The sequence below is a fragment of the Vespula vulgaris genome, chromosome 25 (assembly GCF_905475345.1).
Source record: "Vespula vulgaris chromosome 25, iyVesVulg1.1, whole genome shotgun sequence".
NCBI classification, from domain to species: Eukaryota; Metazoa; Arthropoda; class Insecta; order Hymenoptera; family Vespidae; genus Vespula; species Vespula vulgaris.
This window is the reverse complement of record NC_066610.1, coordinates 2343886-2360743: the sequence shown is the minus strand read 5'-3', so window position 1 is coordinate 2360743 and position 16858 is coordinate 2343886. Positions and strand designations below refer to the sequence as shown.

General features: G+C 43.0%; 1 protein-coding gene across 3 annotated transcripts in view; it reads right to left on the bottom strand.

Moving 5' to 3' along the window:
* Window positions 1-2176: 2176 nt before the first annotated feature.
* Window positions 2177-16858, bottom strand: part of LOC127072360 (POU domain protein CF1A) — a 29470-nt gene continuing 14788 nt past the window's right edge. For 2 of the 3 annotated variants that reach the window (XM_051012763.1, XM_051012764.1), the window contains one exon: window positions 2352-3605. The gene's annotated coding sequence lies outside the window, so the exon portion shown is untranslated. Of the gene's footprint in view, window positions 3606-16858 lie in introns of all 3 variants that reach the window. The other variant, XM_051012762.1, reaches the window with a different exon arrangement.

Sequence of the window (16858 nt, the reverse complement as noted above, 5' to 3'; positions counted from 1 at the left end):
CGCTTATGTACTACGCATCCATACATTAACATGTCATCATCGCGTAGAGAACGAGCTGATCGAGCACGAATCGTTTTCTCTCTCTCTCTCTTTCTCCTTCTTTTGCGTCGTCATCGACTGTCTCTTTCCTTCTTTTTTTCTTCCTTTTCCTCTCGATACGACAAAGACGACACAACGATGGCTTTCCACGATCTGCTCGTGGGCGTTTTCGTTTGTTCTCCTGAAGGAAATCGAACGAGTCGAAGAGAGGAAGAAAGAGGAGGAAAGAGAGACCAAGGTGTCTCTTCCTTTATTCTCGTTAGGGCGTGGACGAGATCGAAAGTAGAGAAGAGGAGGGATAAGAGAGTCCCCAACGACGAAATCAAAGGAATAAGTAGGAATAGCACGGTAAATGAAAGTTTGAGAAAATGGCGAAAAGAGGGTTGGCGAGTGAGTGAGTGAGTGGGTGGACGAGTGGGTGGGTGGGTGGGTGGGTGAGAGTTGGTAGAAGACAGAAGGGCTATTCGTGCCGGTCGATATGACTCCAGGGGTTGTTTGGCGGATACACGTACGCGTACACAGGTATACACGTAGACGACGTTGTCGGTGGCGGCGGTGGTGGCGGTGGTGGTGGCGGTGGTGGTGGTGGTGGTGGCGGCGCCGGCTCGGCACCGACGTGCGCCGAGTGAACGAGCAAGGGAGAGAAAGAAAGAGAAAGAGAGAGAAGGAGAACGCGAATCGAGCACCAACGGCGTCGGTGTGTTGTAGGAAGAGGAGAGAGAAGGATTGGTAAACCGGTCACGTAGTGCTCGGCGATGAATGGACCCGCCGAGTCGAGCCCGGAGCCGGGAATTGGCTACTGGGCATACCACGACCACCTACCCCACTGCGTCAGCTTTAACCACCCCACGGCCGCGTAAAATTACGAAGAGGTGCTCAAACTCGAACGTACGCACCGACGTTACAGGCTCAAGGTCCCCTCTTGATTCCTCCTCTCTTTCTTTTTTTCTTCTTTCTCGTTTCTCTCTTTTCTTTCTCTTCTTTCCAACTAACGTTAAACTAACTCTTTATATATGTGCGTGCGTGCGTGCGTGTGTGTATAGTTCAGATATATCATCCGAGATAATCGTTTCGAAAAGTAAATCTTTTTCTACGAGCAGTGATTCTCACAAGTACATTTTTCAAAGAGGGAAATTTAAATCAGCGATATGGTAGGTGTATCGCTCTCGTAAAACAAGACGACGAGAGGGAGGATTTATAGCGTGCTGGATCGAAAGCCGAAAGATTACCAACCGTGATATTCGTAATCAGGATTCCATTTGCGAAATCCTCATGGGTACATCACTTTCTCGATGTACCGGACACGAGACGAGATCGAAACCTATCCGTACCCCTCTCAACCCTGTAATACCCCTTACGCAATCTAAAGCGAGTCTCTGATCTGTCATAAAGTCATTTCATAACGCATTCCCGAGGGTTAAATACTCCGTATATCCATAATCTCCCCCGTTCGTCCTTTTAAACTCTTCTTGTCTTCGTTAAAGGATCTTTTATCTTTTCTTTCTTTTTGTCTCTTTTCTGTTTTTGTTTTTTTTTTCATAAGTACAACGAACGCGAAGAAAATGAAAGTAATGCTCGGACTAGGCTGCATATCTAGCTGGCGATAGAAGAAAAGATGTTGGTGACACTTGCAACGGAATTAAAAAATAAAAGCATCCTATAAATCAAAAGGCGGGGGTAAGGAACAACGTCGGGGGTAGAGAACAAACCCTTTCGTTAATTGCACATCGCAGATGCCGACCGTTGCAGATTCTTTTTACGATCTTCTCTCTTTCTCTCTCTCTCTCTTTCTCCCACGTTGGACGGAACGAGTGTAAAAAAGAAAGAAAAAAAAAACGAAACAAGAAGAAAAGAAAAGGAAAAAAGAAATTCGTTCGACTTGGTCGTCCCTAGAAAAAAAGTTTGCAACGTAAGCTAACGAAAAACAGCCTTAAAACGATTACGAGACACCCTCGTAATCGTAACACGATTCGTTGATTCTAATAAAGATTTCATCTTCGAGAAATTGGTCCGGTTAAAAGGAGCGAACCGTGTAAGAGTTACAGAAAAAAAAAAAAGGAAAAACTAAAGAAAACGAAAAGAAGAGAGAAGAATAGGATACGAAAAATTAGGATTCGGATGAACAGAGCGTGAGCGATTATACATAAAATAATATATTTATTATAATACCCCACTTCGCTACAGCGATTAACATTGATTTAACACAATTTATACCGTAATTCTATGTAATAATGTATTTCCACACACTGACAGGATGCCTGGCTGCGACAGGATTCTGGAACGATTGCTCGCAGAAGGACTATACGAGATGACTCTTTCTTTTTCTCTCTTTCTTTTTCTTTCTCTCTCTTTCTTTCTCTTTCTTTCTCTCTTTCTCTCTCTCTCTTTCTCTGTAAGCTGCAACAAAAACGTAACAACTGGATTAAGATCTGTTCTCCTCCGATCGAAAGATCTCCTTCTGAAGGAACAAACTTAAAATTTTAATAAATTAACGCTAAGATTAATTCGCTAATTTACGAATGAGAAAGAACGTCAGTAGAATGTCGACTCGGAAAGATATCGAGGAGTATATTTCAAAGTTAAAATCGAGAGAAGGAGGTGGTTGGTAGGGGGTAGAAGGAAAGGGAAGCGAGAAGGGGGGGATTAAAGGAGAGATTATTAATTGGCTACACGATAAAACAGTGTTAGTCCTCGTCCTGTGTACTTGGAAGAGACCCCCTCTGGTTTCTTTCGAAGATATGGGACCACGCGAGTTCCTTACGAGTTCTCATCCGCGCACGTGTGTTCGTGAATAACACGGGAGGGTCTCTCCTCTCTCTCTCTCTCTCTCACGGATCTTGCCTTCTTATCCGTTCTCTTTTATCGTCTCGTACAATCCGTCGTAATTGTCAGCACCGAATTCAAAACCGAGTTACGATTATTCGAGTATATATTTGTCTCTCTCTCTCTCTCATTATCTCAATCGATAAGTACTCAAAAAGAAATCAAAGATCGATAAAGCGGATAATGAAGGTAAAAGAGTAGAATGACGATGAGAGGGAGAGGAGAGGAGACGAGAGGGTACGTCGTTCCTCTCCTCCGGTCCTCTTCGTTACTGCAACACTTGTTGTTCCTCTCACGAGACACGAAGCACGCGCATCGAATGCTACGGTGTGTCGTGCGAAACGTTTCGTCCTTTTTCCTCGATGCGTGCATGTCGCTCGTTCTTGGTTTCTTGCCGTTGTTGTTGTTGCCGTTGTTGTTGTTGTTGTTGTTGTTGTTGTTGTTGTTGTTGTTGTCGTCGTTGTTGTTGTCGCTTATCCTCCCATGGTCGAGAAGAGAGAGAGAGAGAGAGAGAGGGAACGAGCGAGTATGAACGCCTATAGACCATAAGGGCTAACAAGGCGATTACTCATGCCTCCCATAAGAAGAAGTTACAAGCGGGTTCGAAGGTTTATTGCGGCAAATGGCGAAATTTGTACCTCGCTAACGATCGACGCTCTTTTTTTCAGCCCTCCCCGAACATCTCCGTCTCTCGCTCTCGATATCTCGAGACGTCCTTCTTACCACGAATCCGACGACGTTACCTACGAAGAGCAGAATGAGGATGAGGTGGATCGAGCGAAGGTGGTGGAGGTGGAGGAGGAGGAGAAAGAGAATTTTTGTAAAGGCAGCCGATCTCGTCGGTTCCAACTCGTCGTATTCGTGCGGTGAAAGAGATCGCTGCCGCTGCTGGAATCGACCGCAGGAAACTGCAATTTTCTAAAGTACGGCCTTAGCTCCGGGGTCCGTCTTTATCCCGGGGTCAAATTCGCACCGACCACCCCCTTCACCTTCGATTCTTCCACCAAGGGAAGAAGGAACCGGCCACGAACCGGCCACCAACCGGCCACGAACCGTTCCGCTACGGGCATCCGCTACCTCCGGTAAACTCTAATTAGATTTTAAGTGAGAAATTGAGCCCGCCGGCAATTTTAAGGAAGCCGAATGCACCGGCCCGATTAATATCATTATATTCGTTGCTCGATCGTTACGTGGGGGAATCTTCCTTCGAAAGATGCTAAGGGTTTCTTGCAAGAATTCTTTCCTCTTTTTCTTTCTCTTTTTCTTCTCTTGATCTTCTTGATCAAAGATCGCGTTAATCGAAGTCTAAGATCAAATTCGAAAAGGTTCTTCTTAAAGAATTTCGAAAGTCCGCGGGGCCTTTTCAAACGACGAATAGTTTCTTTCGACAGAATCGTCGCGATCTAATAACAATCGTTGATGGCTGATTAATGTCGTTTCCTTCTCCTTTTCTTTTTTTCTTCTTTCTTTCTTTTTCTTTTCTCCTCTCTTCTTTCTTTCATTTACGTATATTTTTTGTGCCTTCGTTTTTTAACCGCTCAATTTATTCCACCGATAAAGATTATAATTTTTCTTTTTCCTCTATGGACGCTTTAACGACCATTTAATATCGTGCTAATGACGGTTCTTCTCGATAGTAGATAATGATTTCGATCGTCTCGCTTGCTCCGCCGAGACAAATATCATCGACGTTTTATATCCAACGGATCTCACTCTACGGCTCGATCTGAATCGATTATATCGAAAGATCCCGCGCAGATTTATTTATGTAAAAATATTCCGCGCTTGACCATAATGGTAATATCAATGCGGACATTTAAATCAATTATTTTACAAGATTATCATTTACTTCCTAACGGAATAAAATCGACGATCGTTTAGAAAGAACGTTTAAATGGCGCCTAAATATTTAACGCCGATATTTAATCTTGAAAATCTCGAACACCCGGTGTACGATATTCTAGAAAAAGAAAGAAAGAAATGATCAGCGACCTCGACGAGCGTTTCGAGTTTATCTTGGAAGACAACGAATTGGCGAGGGGGTTAATAAGGGCAGGGAGGAGGGGGCAGGTGAGTGGAACTGGGATGGGTTAGGGTGGACTAGGGTGTCGAAGGGAAGAGGAGCAGTCCACCCTTCGACCGTGACGCGATCATCCTGCCATTCATCAGTAGTAGCGACTTTTACAAACGTCGTGACGCGGCGTAGCTAATGGTACCTTTTAAATGCCGAACAACGAGCGATAATTCTAACGTTTCACTTCTGAAGTTCTCTCCCTATCTCTCATACGAATCCTCGGAATCTCTTATGGTCGTTACGCGTCACCTGTCGTCGCGTTCGTAGAACGGACACGCGACGTTTACGTGAAAGAATGATCTACGGTCCCTCTCTCTCTCTCTCTCTCTCTCTCTCTCTCTCTCTCTCTCTCTGTCTTTTCAATTGGAAAAAACGAAAGTTTGAAAGAAGAAAAAAAAAGGAAAGAACGAAAATGAAGGAATAAAGAAATTTTTCAATGAACGTCCTTTGCAATTTTTTTTCTCTCTTCCTTAAATTTCCCCTTCGCGAAACTGTCGTACTTGGAAACATAGGGAAGATTTACAGGAAGGAAAAAGAGTGAAAACGAGCGTATCAAGAAGTTCGTTCTTTAAAGGAGGGGCTTAGAAAAAGAGAAAAGAAAAAGAAAAAAGAGAGAAAAGGAAGATGAGAACAGGGGAGTTGCCACTTTGTTGTTCTAATTAATGACCGAATTCATCATCGGGACGTCGGCACAATGAGCTAAGAAATAGTAGCCGTTTTCTTCTCCCTTTGCGGTTAAGCTTATGGACAACCCTTTTTATCACTCTCTCTTTCTCTCTCTCTCTCTCTCTCTCTGTCTCGCACGAGCACGTGCTTACTCGAACGACACCTTTTTCACACAGGCTGTCTTAAGAAGACAAAACCGTGACGGTTGGCTGTCCGGTCGTGGACCGAGCAGAGCAAAGCAGAGCAGAGCAGAGCAGAGCAGAGCAAAGCAGAGCAGATCAGAGCAGAGCAGAGTAGAGCAAAAGAACAGAGGAGTGAAGAGGAGAGAAGAGAAAAGAGAGAGGCACCTTCCGCACCAGTGGCAACGGTCATCCAGGACCGTTTGAGGAGGCTGAACCCGATTCCGAAACTGGATTTCGAGCGTGCCACGAGAACGTGTACACGTAGTGGTTATGAAAGAGAGGAAGAAGAATTTAACGGAATCGAAAGGGCGAATTGTTTAACCGTAAATTCGAAATGTACCTTTTTAAATCTCGGAATATTAAAGATTTACGGTTGATTATATAGGTATATACCGGTTAAGGAAATATAATCGAACGTGTTCAAATAACATATCGATGTCACGAGATTCTCTCGGTATCAAGTCATCATCAACAACGGAGGCATGAGAGCTCTCGTGTTCGTTCCTTCGATGATAAATGATACGATGAAACGTAGCGGTAAGCGCCGGGGAATTGGCTTTTCGATGCGGCGTGAAAGTTTCTCCCTGCTGGGGTGAGCAGACACGCCGGAGGGACGTGGAAGATGAAGAGGAAGAGGAGGAGGAGGAGGAGGAGGAGGAGGAAGAGGTGGAGGAAGGTGGAAAGAACTGGGGAGTCGGGCGGGGGAGAGGAAGAAAAAAAGAAAAAAAACGAGAAAAAAAAGAAGAAGAAGAAGAAGAGCTTCGAGAAGAGATCGAAGAGGAGGGGATAGCCGGGTGAGCCAAAGACCGGAGAGGTCCGGTCTTCTCTTCTACGTCGTACTGACCGGTGACCAGTAACCGGTGACCAGTGAGAATCCTGCGGCCACTCTTGCGAGTCCCGAAGGCTAGAACTCCTAGGGAATCCAGGCAAAACCGGTCCAGTCGGATCCAGAGCACCCGCTGCTCGAACCACCACGCTGCTGCTGGCTATCCTCTCTCTACCTGCTTTCCTCTCTCTCTCTCTCTCTCACACAAGTCCACGTATACATAAGTCCTTAGCTCTTGGAACGTTTCTAAAGGAGTCACGTATCTCAAAAGAGAGCCCATTCGGTTCATTCGTTGTTCTTCGATAAAGATGATAATACTTTCGAGTCGGAAATATCGATCGATGATGCCTCGAGAAGACAATCGCTTTGGATAAAGAGAGGGAGAGAGAGAGAGAGAGAAAGAGAAAAAAAATGTCGAGAGTCTAAGCTATGACGAATCACCCCGGAATACACACGGAGGTGACAAAAGCGATACGGCCACCGGTTCTCTCTCTTTCTCTCTTTTTCCATCTCTATCTATCTTTCTGAAACGACCCCTCGAAAACATCCCCCTAGTCTAGGCCTAGCCACGAGACTAAACCGATCGATCGTTGCTCGGAATCGATCTGTCACCATTAGATTCACGCCTGGAAAAGCTCTCCTCTGTCGTTGGCTCTCTCACCATACTGCATCCGGATACTACGAGGCGTGACAGGAATTCCTTTTATTTTTTTCTCCTCTTTTTAATCTCCTTCTCGCAAAAACTACGTTCGTTTCCGCGGACACGTTTGTTAGCCCGCTTTCACTTCCCTTAGGTCAGAAAATTTTTCCTTTGGCACGCGCCTAGAAACCTTATACCACGTTGGATTCCGTAGCTCGCACCATAGTTACATACGTAACGTGTAAACCATGAATAGAGAGGATCGAGGAAATCGTATACGACTGGTTTTACGAGCACAGAAGGTATGCACAGAGGAACCGAGTTCTAAAGTCTCTCATTCTGACCTTGGCTTTAACGCGAGAAGCTTGTTACACGCACGAGTTTATAGTAACGATCCGCCTCGAATCTCAACCTTCGATATTATCGTCGATCGTTAATAAAATCCGTAATAAGGTAAAAAAGAAAAGAATACGAATATCACTCTACGTACTGTTACACGTAGAAATGCTATTCGAGAACGTAAACAAATACTCTTTACTCTCCGATCGTCCTCAAGCGCTTACTGGTTTATGTTTTCTTAGAGAAACAAAGCTAAGGACGATCTCTATCTCCTTTGTATATCTCTTTATGGATTTATTTCCGAGAAAAGCTTTCAAAACAAATTTCTTCGAGTACGTTTAAGAATAGTAGTTAAGGCCAGTTCTTCGCGAACGATCGTCTCGTGACAACGTCCGAAAAGGATCGTGTCTGCTGAGCAAGCCGAAAGGATTACGCATCCCTCTATCCGAGCCTCGCCCTTCTCACCCTTTCTCTTCGATCTGGTCGAGCAGCCGGCAACGTTCACGAATCTTTCGGAAAGAGAAAGAGGACGAGAGAGAGAGAGAGAGAGAAGCAAACATCTCTCAACAAGGTTGGTACGTACGTTTTTGCGTTTTTCGAAACGACGAGATCCAAACGATGTTCTAACCTTTTTTCCAAGCTAACTCTCGCAACCTTTTATGGCGTAAGCGGTAAGAATGTAACGAGCGAGTAACGAGTAACCTCTCGTAATAGAGACTTAGTATTTTACCTTAATAAAGGTTCCTAACCATAAGCCGGGTGATCAAAGATCACCATCTCTCTTGTATCTTTGATTCAGGTATTTAAAAAAATCAAGCTTATGAGAAAATATAAATAGCGATGAAAAAGATTTTACAAAACTTTACTAACACGTATCCAAGTATATACACACCTGATATATTTACGTTTACACGCTTTAACGTAGGTAAGATATACCCGGGGCGGTATCGTTCTCCACGGTTTCCCAGTTTCGTCCGCGAGAGCCGGATTACATTCCCGAGATCTTAACGAGACGTAATTACACGGGGAAAGGTACGAAGCGACGGATGCCTTCGGAATATAGCTACTAACACGATAATTGCCGTTATTACCTTCTCAAACGTCCTATTTAACTTCTAAACGACGTTCGCCCACTAATCGTATCCAGGAACAAGGATGCATTCATCGATGGATCGGAATCGATATCGATTTGCGTTTACCTCACACACATATATGCATACATATATATATATATATACATACATATTTGAACAAATCAAAGTTTAACCAGACAATCTTTCCCGAATATCTCAGATATTTGAGTTTTACGAGATCTCTCCAATCTCTAATCCGATTTATATCTGTATTTCGACGGAGAAAAATATTTAACCTTTTAAGAAAAGCGAAACTTTTATGTATCGTTATAAACTTGTACGCTAACGTTGTTATTCCATTTGAGAATTGTAAAAGCGAAATGCTTCTCGAAAAAAACAGAAAACAAAGAAAAAAGAAAGAAAGAAGGACTTTAGGCCGAGCGTGCGATAATTCTTTCTCTATTCTACCCGGTGTTCATTAATTACAAGGAATGGTACGGTTCTCTCGCGAGAAAGGAGAAAAGAGAAAGAGGAATTATGGATCCAGCTTTATCCAAGCATCGCGCGCGCCGAATCGTTCTTCGTCTTTTCCTCTTTTTTTCTTTTTTCTCCTTTTTGCTTTTCATTTTTTTTCTTTGCTTTCTTTTGTTTTTATTTATTTTTTTTTGTTTTTTTAATAAAAGAGCAAGCAGAGCGAGACGAACGCAAGTTCGTGATATTTTTTTCTCTCCTCCGACGAATGTACATCGCGATAAAGATCCTCGTAAAAGATATTTATCGTCGAGGAAGTTGGTTGGTCGCGAGAAGAACGAGGTTACGACTCGGGTGTTAGCCGACGACGATGACGACGACGACGACGACGACGACGAACTTGACCTCCCCGTCGAGCGAACTTTTTCTTTCGACGTTTCTTACTTACTTATAATTTTTTTCCTTCCTTTTTCTTTTTTTTGTTAGCTCCGGGAGAAAAAAAGAAAGAAAGAAAATCACAACGAACTTTTTCGGTCCATCGTTCTGCTTTATTTCGATCGAAGAGACGAAGCAATACACGTGGTGCCTTCGCAGCGGGAAACTACGAATAACTACGATAGAAAATTGCCAGGGCGTTAAAAAAGTATCGAAAGAGAACGCTAATACTCAGTTTATAATCCGTAGAAGTTAAGATACAAGAAGAACAAACTTCTCGAAGCGTATCGAGGGTGCGTTTATAGGATTAAACTACTTTGCGCAGGTAAAAACGCATTTCAGTTCGCTCTATCTTCGATTCAAAATGATTCGGAGGAGTGGGGATAGAAAAGAGACGGAGAGATGAGACAAAAAAATAGGACGATGCGATTTGCTCGAACAAATTATTACGATTTAACGTAAACTGAAATTCGCGCGTCGTGAAAAAAAAAGAGAAGAAATTTACGAACGTGGACAGCTGGTGGTCGATCGTTCGAGGTCCCCGAACGAGAAGCGAAATATACGAAACATAATAAGTCGATGAAGCGGAGTGTCCTCTCTCTCTCTCTCTCTCTCTCTCACTCGTCTTCTATCCTCTTCTCTTCGTACAGTTCACGATATACAGGGAGGAACAAAAACTATGGATCGGGGACAATGCAGCATTGTGACGGACCCTTCCGCATAAAGGTGATGTTCGTTCGTATAGGATCGTTCGTATAGAAAAAAAAAAAAAAAATAGAGGGGGAGAAGTAGAAAAGAGTGGGAAGGGAAAGGGAAGCGGATTTTACCAAAAATCTTGACTCTCGTCCGAAACAACATCGTTTTCTTCTTATTAACGATTCGCTCGTTCCTAATGGTTACCGATAACTCTAAAACTAGAGATAACAACGATAAAGTCCGAGTGCGATCGATTTCTGTTTGGAACATTTTACGACGCGAAAAAGAGAGAGAGAGAGAGAAAGAGATGGGGAAAAAATCACGTCGAAGTAAATCGATCGTACATACGTGTGGAGCACTTATTTACTACTACTACGCGGATCGAGTATTACGCAGGAGGGAAAGTGCTCGATCATGGCACGAATCGACGTTTCTAGTCTCCCTAGGTTCGTAGGACAAACAAAAGTAGAAAAACTAGGGGTGCGGAGTGTGAAGCTGCACGAAGAAATCTCTCTCTTTCTGTCTGTCTGTCTGTCTCTGTCTCTTTTTGACTAGGCTACACTACCGTTGCCAGTAGCTAATGCGACCGGACAACAATGCACGTTGCACGCGTCCGACCGCTAATTCCTTTCGTTTCTTTCTTCTTTTTTTTCTCTCTCTTTCTCTCTCTCCCCTCTAACACTCACCCCCGATATATGTCACCCCGCTGCAAACGGCTCTTTTCACCCTTACTTTACGACGAACACTATTGGAATCGAGTTTCTGGAGGAAAAGAAAAAAAGAGAAAAAAAGAAGAAGCACGGTGTTGGAACTTTCACGCGTTTTGAGTTTGTAACGACGATAAAAAAGGAGAAAAAGAAAGAAAGAAAGAAAGAAAGAAAGAAAGAAAGAAACAAGAGATCGATCGGTCGATCGATCGATCGATCGAAGAAGAAGAAGAAATAGAAGAATGGAAATCAAAGTTATCGAGCAAACGAGGTAGGAGTATTCGAGGTGAGTGCAGGAGGGTGGGAGGGAGGGTGGGAGAGTACTATCCAAGCGCAAATATTTCGTCACCGAGGACAGATCGGAGATAGGGAGGCGATTTAACGAACGATCGTTAAATTCGTCGGTGAGCCGCCTCCACCGCGAGCCGACTCGTTTATCGCGTCACCCGGTACGTTCCGGGTGTACCTGTGTGTCGTGCGCGTTCCTCTCTCTCTCTCTCTCTCTCTCTCTTTACCTTCTCATCCTCTCACTCTCTTTTGCGTCTCTCTATCTCTCTCCCTGTTGGAAATTTGCATGGCATTTACATCCGATTGCGGCGCTACGCAGACTGAAAGTGGCCTGAAAGAGCATCCGGGGGCTACCGGCTTACGACTATCTCTCTCTCTCTCTCTCTCTCTCTCTCTCTCTCTCTCTCTCTCTATGTATCTGTCTATCTCTCTCTCGCTGGCTGGCTTACTCTCGAGCAGGGTGCATTCTCCCAAACCACCGTTTAGACCTCCGAATTAAACTTCATTTTCTCGTTTAACGATCAACGTCTATCTCTTTCCTCCCTCTCTCCCTCCCTCCTCTCTACTCACCTCCTCCATCCCACCCTTCTTTCATTCCTTTTCAAACGATCATAATCGAGCGATTCGTGCTTACGTAAGCTTTGGAGAAAGACAGAGGGATTCTTGAAAAAAAAGATAAATTGAAGAGAAAGAAAGAAAAATCTTTTTAACCTGCTTCATCTCTCTCTCTCTCTCTCTTTCTCTCTTGCCAAATAAAATACGTTCAAGGTCAGGAGAAGAGAGGTCAGGGTCATAGATAGAGTTACGTCTGAATTGAACATCATTTTCAACGGAGCGACGAGGAGCACTTAACTTATCCGTCCGAATGTCTGTGATCGTGTGTGCGTGTCATAGGTCCCATTATCGTGGCCACTTGATGCCGTAGAATGACGATACTAACCAGACGTATATACATATGTATACCGTACGTATGTACTTTGTACATATATCAATATATATATATATGTCTTTCTTTCTCTCTCTCTGACCTACATATTTCGAAATCGATCGATCCAAACTTTAAAATTACTCTTCGAAATTTCATCTCCAAACAGAAAGAACAATCACGCGGACGTAACTTGAAACGTTTCTCTCTATATATGTTTTTTTCGAAATCAATCGAATATCGTGTCAAACGATAACGTAATTAATAATCAAGCGTCGATAATTATACTCGATCGATGGATCGCAAGTAGAAGAGATTTAATTGCTTTGTTTTTATCCTCTCTCTCTCTCTCTTTCTCTCTCTCGTTCAAGATTAGTTAATCTGTAAGGAATATTCACGTTCCATTTGCTGGTTTCATCGAAGAGGACGGAGAAGAGCTGGATAAAAGTTCGAACGAAGGCAGTGCGTAAAGTTTGATTTTATTGTCCATTCGGTAGGTGGGAAAGACGCGTGTAAGGACGATAAGCATCGAAACGAGAAAGTGCATACCAAACTTCTCTCTCTCTCTCTCTTTATCTTCTATATAACTCGAAACAATCTTACAGATTTTCTCATCGAGAGAGAAAGAGAGAGGAAGCAATTCCCTTCGACGACACCGTTTTTCGAATCGAATCGACGTTCCTCGATCGCTCGGCAGAAAGCTTACTTTGCATTTTACTTCTCTCTCTCTCTCTCTCTCTCGCTTCTGTGATTTGTACTCCCGATCGTAGATAGAAACGAATGCGTCTCGAGTTTCCTATCTATAACAAGACTCTCCATTAGAATCGCTCGTACCGAATTATCTTACGATAGGGTTCGATAATATATTAGGAAATAAATGCGCTTCGGCTTTCCCATTCGCGCTATTTCCAACAATTACATTCGTTTCACGGTGAGTATCTAAATCGGTAAGAATTAAATCGTTCGATTCGATTGAAAAAGAAAAAGAAAAGAAAGAAAAACGAAAGAAGTAAAAAAGTCTACGATGTTATCGTTCCTTTCTATTTTTTTGTTAATCTACGATAGGGACAAAGAGAAAACGAGTGAATGAATGAGAGAGAGAGAGAGAGAGAGAGAGAGAGAGAGAGAGAAGTCGAGGTTGGCGCCAACGAGAGAAATGTCAGATTCTAAATGGTATTTTACCTTATGTATATAGATACCGTATGTTGAGGGAAGTCGATCGGAACGTCGATAAAATTAAGAATGCACGTGGTTCTGGTTTTTAATGAATGAACGTCTAGTCGAAGAGAGGAAGGATGAAGCGTAAAGAGAACGTACGAGTATCTATATATATATATATAGATAGATAGATAGATACATGTGTATATACACGAAGAGAAATAGATAGATGGAGATAGATAGAAAGAAAGAGAGAGAGAGAAAGAAAGAAAGAAGGAAAGAGAAAGAAAGAGAGATGAGTGAAAGAGAAAAGGAGCAAGTAGAAGGGTGAAATAGAGTGGGGATGAATAAGAGAAGAGAAGGACGATGAGTAGGAACGCGTTAACACGCTCGCGTAATACGAGGCCGGAACGGATAGTCTCGTCGGCTCGACTCGGCGCATCCGCGGAGATCTACATAATGTTTATTATGCTAACCTAGGCCAACGCGCTTGCATCAACAAGTGTTATATTATCATTCAAATAAAATGTTTTAATCTGCATACGTTTTATCAAAGGGTCCCGCGGGTAGCCGAACGCTGGGTGTATGTGTGCGTGCGTGCGTGCGTACGTGCGTGCATGTTAGCGCAGAAATTGAGCACGTGCCGTGCGAACGAATAAAAACAAGAGGAGAAGAAGAAAAAAAAAGAAAAAGAAAAGAAAAACAAAATGATGGATTCCATCGACGTCGACATCATCTTTCGATGTTGGTAAGTTTTGATGTTTGGAATGCACGGTCTAGTGCTTGTATCGCGTGAGATAGAGAGAGAGAGAGAGAAAAGAGCATTCGTAGGTCTCTCTTAAGGCCAACCCACAAGCGCCGTGTTAAGAGTTTCCTACGAGAGCGTGACGGCACGAATTCGAGTCAACGCCAATCCGTGCGACACATGATCGAATTAAATGACCGTATATTATAGTTCGCGCTCCTTCTTTTGCACGAGTGCAAAAAAGGGAAAAAAGAAAATAAGAAGAAAAGGAAGAGGAACGAGAAAAGCAAAACGATACGATACGATACGAAAGAGAGAAACAAAAACAAAAACAAAAACACGTGCCACGTGCTCGCACGATTCATATGTATATATATATATATATATATATGTATATATATGCGCAGGAATTGCTGCATAAAGATAAAATCGACGTGTCCTCTCCTCCCTTTTACCACCCTCCCACCCTCCTTTTTTCTTTTTCGGTACTTTTATCTACTTTCGTCTCGCTGTTGAACTTTGAAGAACTATCGTTCGACCAGAGCCTGGTTCTTTTTTTTTTTTAAAGCCCCGATCCGACACTTTTATTGACGTTTCTTTGCTAATAAAATGATCGCACGAGTATTTCCTGGAGAATCGTTTTTCCCGAATCGATTGGACAACGTCTCGAATGATATATCACAAATCGTTATAAGACAGAGAGAAAGAGAGAGATAAGGAAAAGTTGTTGGACGATCGGTTTCTTCTTTTCTTTTTTTTTCTTTCCATTCTTGTCTTACTCGTTCGGCCTCCTTAAAGTCTCGACCACACCAACTCCGCCACACTTCTTATTCTCAATACTATTGACTCTCTTTCTCTTTTTTTCTTATCCGTAGGTCACTCACACGAGTCCGCCAGGGTAGGATCTTTCCATACCACCTGTGTCTTCGTTATTCAGCAATGCAAATAGATTACCGTCGCATTACCATAATTAGATTCAATATTTGTAGGCTGTCACGCCATTACTATAATTCATCAGGGTATCGTCGTGTCTAGCGCGACGATTTGTCAGACCGGACGCCGAGAGACACGGGAGTAGCAGTGCTGCGGGCAGAGCGTGAAGAAAAAAGGAAGAAAGAAAAAAAGCAAGAAAAAAGAAGAAGAGGAAGAAGAATAAAGGGCTGCTAGAAACGAAGGGAGGTAGGGTGTACGACGTCGAAGAGTGTAGTCGAAGGAAAACAGTGTAAACGTGGTGTGAATAGAGTTTTCACTTTCGCATTAACACGACGGTCGTTCGTTCGTTCCTAACGAGTATGGTTCCCTTTAAAATCCGTAATCGTAACGACGAAGAAGCAGCAGGAATAGCAACAACAGCAGCAGCAGCAGCAGCAGCAACAGCAGCAGCAGCAGCAGTGGCGGTAACAGCAGCAGCAACAACAACAGCAGCAGCAGCAACACCAGCAGCAGCAGCATTTCTCATAAATAATTCACGACAAGGTTCTAGTGCGAGGAAAATAAAATAATAAATAATAAAAAAAAGAAAGAAAAGAATATATATATAAATAAGAAAAAAAAATAAAAAGGAAAAGAAAAAGAAAAAAATGAAAAAGAAGCGCGAAGAAGAGAGGAGAAGAAGGGGAGAAGAAAAGTCAGAAAGAGAGAAGAAAAATGTATAGAAACAGGTCTCCGGTAAGAGAGAACACAACAGTGCACCTACCATCGACGCGGGCCAGCCGCGAGAAGTCGAAGGCCGGAATAACGTAATAACTTATGGTAAATGCTTTTCCGCGCAAGTAAACGAGCCGTATGCGCGAACGTGGAAGTAGTTTTACGATCGCGAAGGTCGCCTTTTAGTTCTTTTGCTAAGACATCAGCGTTACGAGTTAGAGAGGATGTAAAAGGAGGATGTATTCTTTCTTTTTTCTTTCTTTTTAGCCGAGAGGGGGTAGGAGGTCAGAGGGATGGAGGGAGAACGATTGACGTCGACCGAACGGTGGGGGAAAGTTGTCAAATGCGATGTTAAAAAAAACAAACGAAAAGAAAAAAAAATAGAAAAAAGATGACGTTTTATCTCGAACGTTTTCTAAGAGCATTTAACTTCGCCTACGACGACACGCTCCATATAACGCGACTTATGTCAAACCGGGTACGATATTACGAACGAAAGGACTCCAACTTAAACACGGATCTTTCGATATATTACGAACTAATTCGAGATTGAGAAAAAAGAGAGAGAAATAATTTCAGAGAGAGAGAGAGAGAGAGAGAGAGAGAGAAAAGAAATCTGTCGAGGCAGAAGTGCGATAACTTTTTTTTGCATCATCGTCATCGTCATCGTCATCGTCGTCATCATTATCATCATAATCATCATCATCATCATCATCATCTTCTTCTTCTTCTTCTTCGTCATCTTTTCATCTCCTACTTCTTACATATTCGATGCAATGTTTTCGAGATAGTCAGTAGTGGAATCGTGGTGGACGTTTGCCCTCAATTAACTTTATAAGTGAGTAAGGAGGCGTGCGGCCGATCGTCAGTAGCCACGGTCGCGTATATATCTCAGCACCGCATGCGACACTGTTCATTGCAGCAAGTGCCAAATTTTAGTGGCGGGTGTCCGAGGCATTTTTATTGACTGTTAATGAGGATCGACAAAGAGAGAAAAAGAGACAGAGATAGAAGGAAAGAGAAAAAAGAGAGAAAAAAAGCGAGCGAGAGAGAGAGAGAGAGAGAGAGAGAGAGAGAGGGAAAAGAGAGGGAAAAGAGAGGGAATAAGTGACGCATAACTTTAT